This window comes from Brachyhypopomus gauderio, chromosome 1, assembly GCF_052324685.1.
Source record: "Brachyhypopomus gauderio isolate BG-103 chromosome 1, BGAUD_0.2, whole genome shotgun sequence".
Lineage (NCBI taxonomy): Eukaryota > Metazoa > Chordata > Actinopteri > Gymnotiformes > Hypopomidae > Brachyhypopomus > Brachyhypopomus gauderio.
Window position 1 is genome coordinate 34,815,042 of NC_135211.1, and position 10,297 is coordinate 34,825,338.

A 10,297-nucleotide genomic window follows, 5' to 3' on the forward strand; every position below is an offset into this window, starting at 1 on the left:
GTCTACCACCTCTAGTCTAAACTTAAGCTAATGCATCAAATATAATGGAGCTAAGCTAAGCTAATGTCAATGAATGTAATTGGAGCCTAAGCTAAGCTAATGCTCTGAGCCACAGCCGTATGACCAGGGTTGCCAACTCTCACGCATTGAGCGTGAGACACACGCATTTGACCGTTTTCACACGCTCTCACGCCACACTTCCGATATCTCACGCCGAAAAAAAATCCAGTTTATTTACCTCAGATCCACATATATGATTCAATACGTTACTAGTTCGCGCCATCCACCGGCGATATAACACTGAATCTGTGTCCATTTTACGTTCGCCACCCCCCCCCCCCCCCCCCCCACGCTCAACAACTTTCGTTCGCCACCCCCCCCGCTAAAATCTCACTCCAAGCGAACGTCAAAAGTTGGCAACCCTGGTATGACTTTGGCTAGTGCTTTGTGGAGCGTGAAGATGGAGAGCCAAGTTCTGTGGTGTGAACACAGAAGTGAACTTTAGTATAATTTTTTGGGTCTCTCTCTGTCAGTGAGTCTTTTAAATTTGCTTTCCTCTTTTCTGTTCGTGCATTCACACATTTTGGCATCTGAGTGAAAACTGAACTGAACTTTGTTATGGATAAATGACTTAGAGAAAGTAGAAATTTTATCCTGCTTTAAATCCAAGAGACGTTCCAAAGGGAGCTTTTATTTCTTCCCATGACTTACTGATTTATTTATTATATTAATAATATTAACGATATAATTATTTATAATATTTATAATACATTTGATGTGGAGAATATATATATATATATACACATAAACACACGTAAATAAATCTGTAAGTCATGGGAAGAAATAAGAGATCCCTTTGAAAAGGTATATACACTGCTCAAAAAAAGGGGAACACTTAACCTTATACTGCAGATTCGCACACCCGGTGGCCATTTTTAACATTTTTGACATAGTTCACATTAAAACTAGATATCTCAAGTTGTACATATAGGAAAATTATCATTCATGGCTCAAACTGAAGTAGGCAGTTGGGGGAACATATTAATACACTTCAGTATCATATTCACATAATTTGGTTTATTTTAGAGCCTCTATTGCAGATGCTAATATGCCAGGAATGTCACAAATGCTGACTTGAACTTGAACATGACTGGAATGTATATTCACATAGTTATTCAAATTAGGTATCAGAAATTACAATAAATTTCGCTAGGGTCTTTTCTAACAACACAGAAAAAATGGAGCAAATCCATGCAAGCATTGAAAAGTTATTCAGCTTTATCCAAGGTATGTCAAGTGCACCACACCCATGTCTAAATATGCCACACCCAACACACACCATTAGCCAACTAAGCTAACATGCCAACAAATTCCTTACACGAAACCGAGGAGCTACGACAAACAACAATGCTGCACATATTACAGCAAGACCAGAAAATTCCAATGACTAAATTTCATGTCCAAATATGAACGTTATGATATCATATTTATGTCCAATATAGTCCGACAGCATAAGCTAGGTTACCGTAGCCAACTCCGGTAGCATCCGACACGATACAGAGTGCTGCAGCACTCAAACGCTCTAAAACTGTTTATAATCTAACGCTTAGTTAATGTTTAGTATTAGAATATATATTTTGTACAATATCGCTTATGAAAAATTATCCATTGTTACTCACAGTACGTAGAATCGCGTCGTAGCCGGTGTACCGTCTTACTTCCGGGTTGGCGAAAATTCCGAAAATTGCTCATATATTCCACACAAAGTAATCCGTTTATGTTCAAAAGTATCCACAATCCGCATAAAAACGAACAAAATAATCCATGGCTGCTTCAGTTTCGCCGAACAGTGTGTTCTGGGGAGCTTAGCTTAGGTTAGCAAAGGGTTAGCTTATGTTGCTATGCTAGCGGCCGAAATTGGAAATGAAGCGCCAGTTTCCGAGGGCTCAATTTAAAAATATACTTGACCAATCATGTCATATGAGGGCTGGCTAGCTTCGGAAGGATGTACACTATTGGTTAGAACAGCTTTCAATCACTTCTGAGGCGCCAGCTTGTCTCTGTGGGCTTATTGGTTCACCCTCCCCCCCTCCCCTTCGCACCTCGCCGTGGGAGAGGTTGTAAAACCTGTCACTCAAAGTCACTACCCCACTTTAGACCAATAAAAACCACTCAAATCAAAGCAGAACCGCTGCAGCTTTGTAATGAGGGGTCAAATCAGCGTTAAGAATGCTTCTGTGACGCTTAGGGGGCAGATTTGTCGGAGTGTCTCATTCAGGAAGCGGATTTTGGAAAATTTTGCAGTGAGGTGAGCAAGCTTTTTAAGGTACTTAACCACAACGGATCTACGCTGTTAAGGTCTTAAATTAAAGCCTTATTAGTAAACGATTTTTAGGTGACAAAACATTAAGACATTTCACAACATAAATATGTTTTGTAAACGGATATGTCGGGAGACCCCCCCGCGGGGTGCACTTTTGTGGTCAACTTCAAAGCCGGATATCTCGCGATCGGCTGCACGTAGACGGCTGAAACTCGGTAGGCATGTAGATGGGATAGGAAATTTTGATTTAAGCGCTTTTGTTCGGAGATTCATTAATGTTTAATATGTTTTATATCGCCGTAAAGGAGCTGGGCCCGCCGGCGGGCCCACTAGGGGGCGCTTCTGCATAATCAATGTAACTCCAAGTCAACCACACTTCTGTGAAACCAACCTGTTCAGTTAGGAAGCAACACTGTGACTCAGTTTCACCTGCTGTTGTGCAAATGGAACAGAAAACAGGTAGAAATGAGAAGCAAGACACCCCCTATAAAGGAGTGGTTCTGCAGGTGGTGACCACAGACCCTTTCTCTGTTCTCATCCTTTCTGGCTGGTGTTTTGGTCACTTTTGCATTTTATCATTTTTCTCAGGATAGAGATAGCGGTGTAGTGGTGTCTACAACCCACAGGATGGCACATCAGTGCAAGCTGTGGCAAGAAGGTTTGCTGTGTCTGTCAGTACAGTGTCCAGAGCAGATACCAGGAGACAGGCCAGTACACCAGGAGACATGGAGGGGGCCGTAGGAGGACAACAACCCAGCAGCAGGACCACTACCTCCTCCTTTGTGCAAGAAGGAACAGTGCCAGAGCCCTGCAAAATGACCTCCAGCAGGCCACTGATATCCATGTTTCTGCTCAAACTGTCAGAAACAGACTCCATGAGGGTGGTATGAGGGCCTGACATCCACAAGTGTGGCTTGTGCTTACAGCCCAACACGGTGCAGGACGCTTGGCATTTGCCAGAGAACACCAGGATTGTCATCTCTTCAATGATGAGAGCAGGTTCATCCTGAGCATGTGACAGACGTGAGTCTTGAGACTCAGTGGAGAACATTCTGCTACCTGCAACATCCTCCAGTATGACCGGTTTAGCAGTGGGTCAGTAATGGTGTGGGGAGGCATTTCTTTGGAGGGCCGCACAGACCTCTATGTGCTAGCCAGAGGTACCTTGACTGCCATTAGGTACCGGGATGAGATCCTCAGACCCATTGTGAGACCATATGCTGGTGCAGTGGGCCCTGTGTTCCTTCTGATGCATGACAATGTGGAGGCCACACACACTACTGAGCGTCATTTTAACTTGTCTTGAGGAATTTACACTTGTAATGGGTACGAGGTTGTCGAGGATACGAAGACGAGGTGCGTTCAAATAGGCTACGTTTATTTGTATTAACACAGAATATGCTCACAGTGTGTTCAAACCACATCCGACGAACATTTAACACTCAACAGGTCTCACATCAAAGACGAGCACAAGATAATACACACACACACTATAGCCTAACAAGCACCGCGTGAAACACATTAGACTAATGAAACAAATGAACACACACACACCCAGCCAGGCCCACCGAAGTACATATAAAGACATGGACTATGTTAACACACGCCTGAAGGGAGGGGTCCGGGGCTGTAGCGTGACAGAGCCCCCCACCAAGGGCACTTCCCGTCCTGGGGTGCCTTTCGCAGAAATAAAGCCCCGGACCTACATCGATGGGCGGGTCCGGAAACGTCGACCCATGGTGGAGAGTATGCCACGAACCAGCCTAGAACACCCTCCCTGGGAAAACAGGGAAAATACGTTAGACATAACAGGCACGTTCACAAAAACACAAACAGGTACATTTAACATGAAAGGCACAAGAGAGAACAAGGGATTGGGGAGAAACACCGGGACAGACAAAAACACAGGCACAGGGATCAGGGGAAATAGGAGACCATGCCTGCAACCCTGCGACTGGGGAAAAAGGCAGTCCTGGGGTTACGGGCCTCGACCCCATTCCTTTTCCCCATGGTCGCTCCCCTGTATCGGGAGCCATAGGAGCATGTGCAGGCTCGTGTTTCTGGACCGGACGGCATGTGGTCCCCCTGGCAGATACTGGTGGGCGCTGCCCGATGCGAGTCTCCCTAGGAGTACTGGTGGTCCTGTGAGGCGCTTCGTGAGGCCGCTCTGAGGGCTCATACCTGGGCCATGTTCCTAGAGGGGGAGCGTTACGCAGTGACTCTCGCCATTCCTCCTCGAGTTCCATCTTCCCCTCCTCATACTGGTGGCCTCAGGTGTACTGCCTTCCGGACAGTCCATACTTTCCTCCTCCGAGGGAGACCACGGAATGTCCTCGGCCAGGTGGCCCCTCCCCCTCGACTTCACAGTTACCTCGGAGCACTCCAACGGAGGCAGGCTCTCCACTTCCTCTCCAGAGCAAGCTTCACCCGCTGAGCATTCGGACAGAGGGGGACTGGTTTCTTCCTCATCGTCCTCGGACAGAGGGGGGCTGCCCTTGTTACCGTAATACTCTGTGGGGGCTAAGCACATGGATGGAGGATGGCTGACATTTTCACCATAATCCTCCGGGTCAGCTGCATACTCTCATGGAGGGGGGCTGACAGCATCCTCCTCATAGTACTCCTTCTCTGCCTCATACTCCAAAGGAGGGGGGTTGACGTCTTCCTCCTCGTAGTACACGGTGCTTTTAGAGCACACTGAGGGGGGGACCCTTCTCCTTCTCGGAGTCCTCTTCTCCAAATTCCTCCTCAGTTGCCGCAGACACCCCCTCTCCGGTGGCGAGCGTCACCTCTCCTTTTGTGCCTCCTTGCACCTCTCTTGCCAGGGGGGAGGAGACCCACGCCAACTGGCAGGCACGGTTCGCCCAGGCTTCCTCCGCGAGTTTGCAGTAGTAGCATGCCAGTCCCTCCTCCGCAGCCTCGCGAGCACATTGCTGAAGGTAGGCGAATATGCGCTCTCCCGCACTCTCCGAGGCCACGTCCGGAACCTCGCACTGCGAGCTGGGTGAAGGCGTGAGATGGGAGAGGGGGTACGTTGGTGCCTCCCCCTCTTTGTCCCATGCTTGCTTGACCTCTTTCCCAATAGCCGGAATCCTGGCATCCTTATGGCTTGTCTTTCTGTAACGGGTGCGAGGGAGTCGCGGATTCGAAGACGAGGTGCATTCAAATAGGCTATGTTTATTTGTATTAACACAGAACATGCACACGTACGACAAACGTTTAACACTCAACAGGTCTCACATCAAAGACGAGCACAAGACGATATAAACACACACACTATATACACATAACCTAACAAGCACTGCGTGAAACACATTAAACTAACGAAACAAGTGAACACACACACCTAGCCACGCCCACCGAAGTACATATAAAGACATGGACTAAGTTAACACATGTTCGAAGGGAGGGCTCTGGGGCTGTAGCATGACACCACTGAAGTTGAATGAGCCTGTCATTTGATTTTCCACTTTGATTTTGAGTGTGATTCCAAATCCAGACCTCCATGGGATAATAATATTGATGTACATTGATCATTTTAATGTTATTTTGTTCTGAACGAATACCATTATGTAATAAATAAAGATTTTCAAATGAGATCTAGGATGGGTTATTTTAGTGTTTCCTTTATTTTATATATGGACCTAAAGGGAAAAAAGAAAGAAAGTAATTACAGTAGTTGAATAATAACAATAACTGGTAGTTAAACAATGAAACAGGAAGACAAATGAATACTTACCTGTGTGTTTGGTGATGAAGTGAACATTGTTCCTATTTCATGGGAAAATTCTCTGTGTATTTGTTATTTGTTTTCCTCTGAAGAACTCTGACTTTGAGTGAATTCATTCAACATTATTTAATGCATTTCATAATTTCCACATATTTGGTCTAATTTCTTTCATATGTGTTGCTCTGTGAGTGAACCAAACTGGTTAATTGGGTTGTAATTTCACACATATGTCTGTAAAGCGTTACATTTACAAGTAGTGCTAGACATTGTATTAAATTTTACACCAATTGACTCATGAAAGAAGTCGAAATGTATTAGTTATATTGCATTGCATTTACATAAATGTCCTTTAGATGAGCTGCTGGTCTTCACTACTGGGTATTAGGCTATGCGTTTTACTGTGGAAGTGTTTCATTTAGTAGCCCATGATTTCATGCTTAAACGGTTCTGGAATGACAGAGAATCCATCAGGAATCCATCATTATTCTTCATTGTAGTTTCTGTCCTTTTAGGCTTTTGTCTGAATGGAGACACCTGCTCCATTAAGAATGAACTACTTCTATTACTGAAATAGTCAAAAAGTCAAATTGGGCTCTTAAATGAGCGAGTGACCCTGGGTGTCTATGATGACCTTAGTTAAGGGTCAAAACAGAGTTCCTCTGCTCCCCAGATGGCAACTCAAACACCACACATCACCATCTTGAGATATTCCACTATAATTCCATTTATCTACAGTATGAAGTGTCCAACTTCTTAGCTTAATATTGTAAAATTGAAATGGTTTAATTTACCAATCTATGCAAATCCTAATGCACCAATTATGTAAAATATTTAGTATATGGCTTTTATGGGAGTTGATCATTCATTATTGGTTGTTTTCATTTTCGTTTCAAGTAATTTTTTTCATTTACTTATGTTGCATTTGGTATTCTTGAATGGGTTTACCAAAGCTATGCTTTTATAAAGCGTACTAAACCTTGGTGCTGTATATTACTTTTATGGGTATTATATTGCCATACCATTCCCGTTGTTACATATAGGCTATGCAGCTTTCTATGAAATAATAATGAATATCCTTCACGCTGCCTGAAAAAGGCTCCAATACCCAGAACCCGTATGTTAGTCCACCCAATTATCGCGTCATTATCGGATCTTCATCACCTGATTATTGATCACTATCACCTGCCCATCTACATTTAAACCTGCTACTCTCACCTAGCCGTCGAGAAGTGTTGCCATGGTGTTTTCCTGCATGCCGAGAGGTCCATTGTTTTGTCTGTCCGGTTATCGATCTGCTTTGTCTTCTGGTTTACGACTGCGCTCTGCCCGTCTGGGTTGTTTGTTTAGGCGGATTGACTCACGGCTTCGGACCCATCGGACCACATTCACGTTTACCCCAGTGCCTGCTGCTGTGGTTGTGGTTGCCATCTCTGTGCATTAGGAGACCTACGAAAGATTGCAAGTCTTTCCCTTCTAATAAAAGGATTTTAACAATCTGCAATCGTCTGGCTATGTGTCTTTTCGTTACAATATCAGTGAAGGTGTCCAATCAGTACAGTATAGGCTACATGAACAAATACTATGTCTGATAAATTTGCTTCAATAACTTGTCTAAGACGCCATTTGTCAGAAAACTCTGTATATTGGTGCATGTATTACTTTTCCACCTCAGAAGGAACCAAGACGATTTTTTTCTGTTTTAAAAAAATATTCCTTTATTACTTGTTCAATGAACTTGGATCTGATTCTGCCTGCATTGACTTTATATAGCCTACCGTATTTTTGCATCCGGGAGCGCTTAAGGAAGGTGCGTTTTATCCCGAGGCTGCTAATGGATGGATGTTCCAATCTATTCAAAAGGAAATGCATTTTGCATTACCAGGTGTCTCTGGACCTTGATTAATTCATTGTTCAATAAGTTATTTATTAAGCTAATTTAATATAAAGACCACTTTATTAGAAAGATCCTAGAGGACTAGTCTGTTGGCATTTATAATTTATATTAGTCACAGTCAGCTTCTAGACAATGCTGGATGAATATTTATAGGAATCAACTCCCTCTCGATCCAGCAGTAACGCCGACGCATGTAAAGCACCCATGTAAAATAACACGCGCCAGACAGGTGAATCAGCACAGCTGAGGAGCAACTCGTCTTCAAGCACTTAATTCAGGCGTAGTCCGAATGCTTGCCCCTCTGAAAAAAAAAACTGATAAAAGTTATTTGTTTTTGCTAGGACCCAATCAGGTTTTTACTGTCACAAACTGACAAAGTGACGTCAAGTCTGTGGCTGCTCTGTGGGTGGTAGAAGTGCGCGCGCGCTCTAGAACCTTCCGCCCTGCTAATAGGATCCGCACAGCCCAGTCACTCATTATTATTGTCTCATTACGTGCGGCGGGGAGACGCGAGCGCCAAGTCACTCGCTAATAAGTCGGATCGCGCCACCGGCACACTTTACTCCCAGACGCTGTCACGAGGCTGCGCCGAAACTGTTTGGCCCGAGATGCATGCGCCTGACATGCAGCATCCGAGATGTAATTACGCGTGTACAGCGCTCTGATGACTGGACGCTCCTACCGACACTCTAATTCACGGTGACTTACAGATTATAAAAGATCATGTTCCTGTTGGAAGAGCAACGATGTGCTGATAACGAAAGACTTAAGAGGTCCAGCTGAGATAGAGGGATTTGTAAGGTGTTACCTACTGAACAGCCATCAATAAACTCATTTCAAACCATTCACTGTGCCTTTATAAAAGTTGATTTAATTTAAAGTTATACCGATGTGTTACTAAAAAATATGCCATTCTTTTGTCGCTTTGTGTTCATTTTAGATTTTTTTCTGAATTGTTACTCCGTATGAATTCAAAAGTAATATATACAAATATTGAATCCATGAAGTTTAAGATTTTAAGCCATTTTGTCTATACTGAATGCCGTTTCTTGCACACAGTAAATTCAAGTTTTGTTGCTTAAATTTCCTTTCAATGACCAGACGTGGAAGATGGGAACAATGCCAAACCATCTTGTCTTTGCCCGACTGAAGGCGATGTCACATGACAAGTGGAGTTGCTACGTTATTATTGGCTACTACTAACAAAGTCCTTCCAGAAAAGATTGTTTGTCTGTCCTTGAAATGTTATGCTCTTCCATTCTCTGATGAAAGAGTAATTAGTTCAGCTAAGAATAAGAGGGAGGGGATGATATTCCTTTAATCACCATAGCTCCTATGATTCTCTGTAGAAATGACACTCTGGTGTGTGGACCTCAACTAGTTGTTCATGTTATTTAAGTACACTGTAACCTAACTGATGGGATAGTAAAATGGTGAAATTGAAATGTAATTCTAGAGCTAGGACGTGACCTAAAAGTGTTATCATTACCAGTGATGAGTCATTCATAGTGTTTTTTTTCTTAAAGACACAAATGGTCAAATTTTATTTTGGGGTGGAATCATTAGACTGTTAGTTCCACTGTGTCAAACACAGATTCCTTGATATGAAATACTGATGAGTGTTTTGCCCTTAGGCTCTTTGGTTTTCTGCATAATATGCCTGTTTTGCCCATTATGCCTGTTCATTCTCTATTGACTGGCAGGATGAATGACCAGTACCATTTATGTGAAAGGAAGAATATTAGAGGACTATACATAGAAATATTACAGACAGTCATAGTGCCTGACATAGATGAGTCATCTCACTTTACATTGATTTCCACTTCCCCCAGGGCATTGTCTCCACATTCATTCTTTTAAACATTTTAAAGAGACTAGCTTATCCATGGTTACTGCCAGAGCTTTACAAGCAGTGTCAGAGCAAAGCACTTATGTCATTCTAGAACTTTCTGTAGCACACGTGGGTGATTTTTTTCCCCATGCTTGACTACACTGCTGTTTTCTTTGTCACGGCCTGTGATGGCATCTATAGACCCACGAGATTATTTTATTATGATTTATGGGTAATGAAGGATTTTTGGATATGGTGCTATTCTGAGGGCAAGGGGGCTGTACATGCATGTCTGATGTGATTTTTTATTGCATATGAGCTCACATTTTTTAATTCATGGTGCATTAAACAATTAATTAGACATGCTGAGAAACCTTTTTGTATTTGATGTTCATTTATCAGCGCAATAACAATGTGTACACCATAAACATAACCATTACACATAACCATTACACCACATACACACATATAAGAATTGCATGTACATATATAGGGGTAAAACATACATTCAAGTAGCAA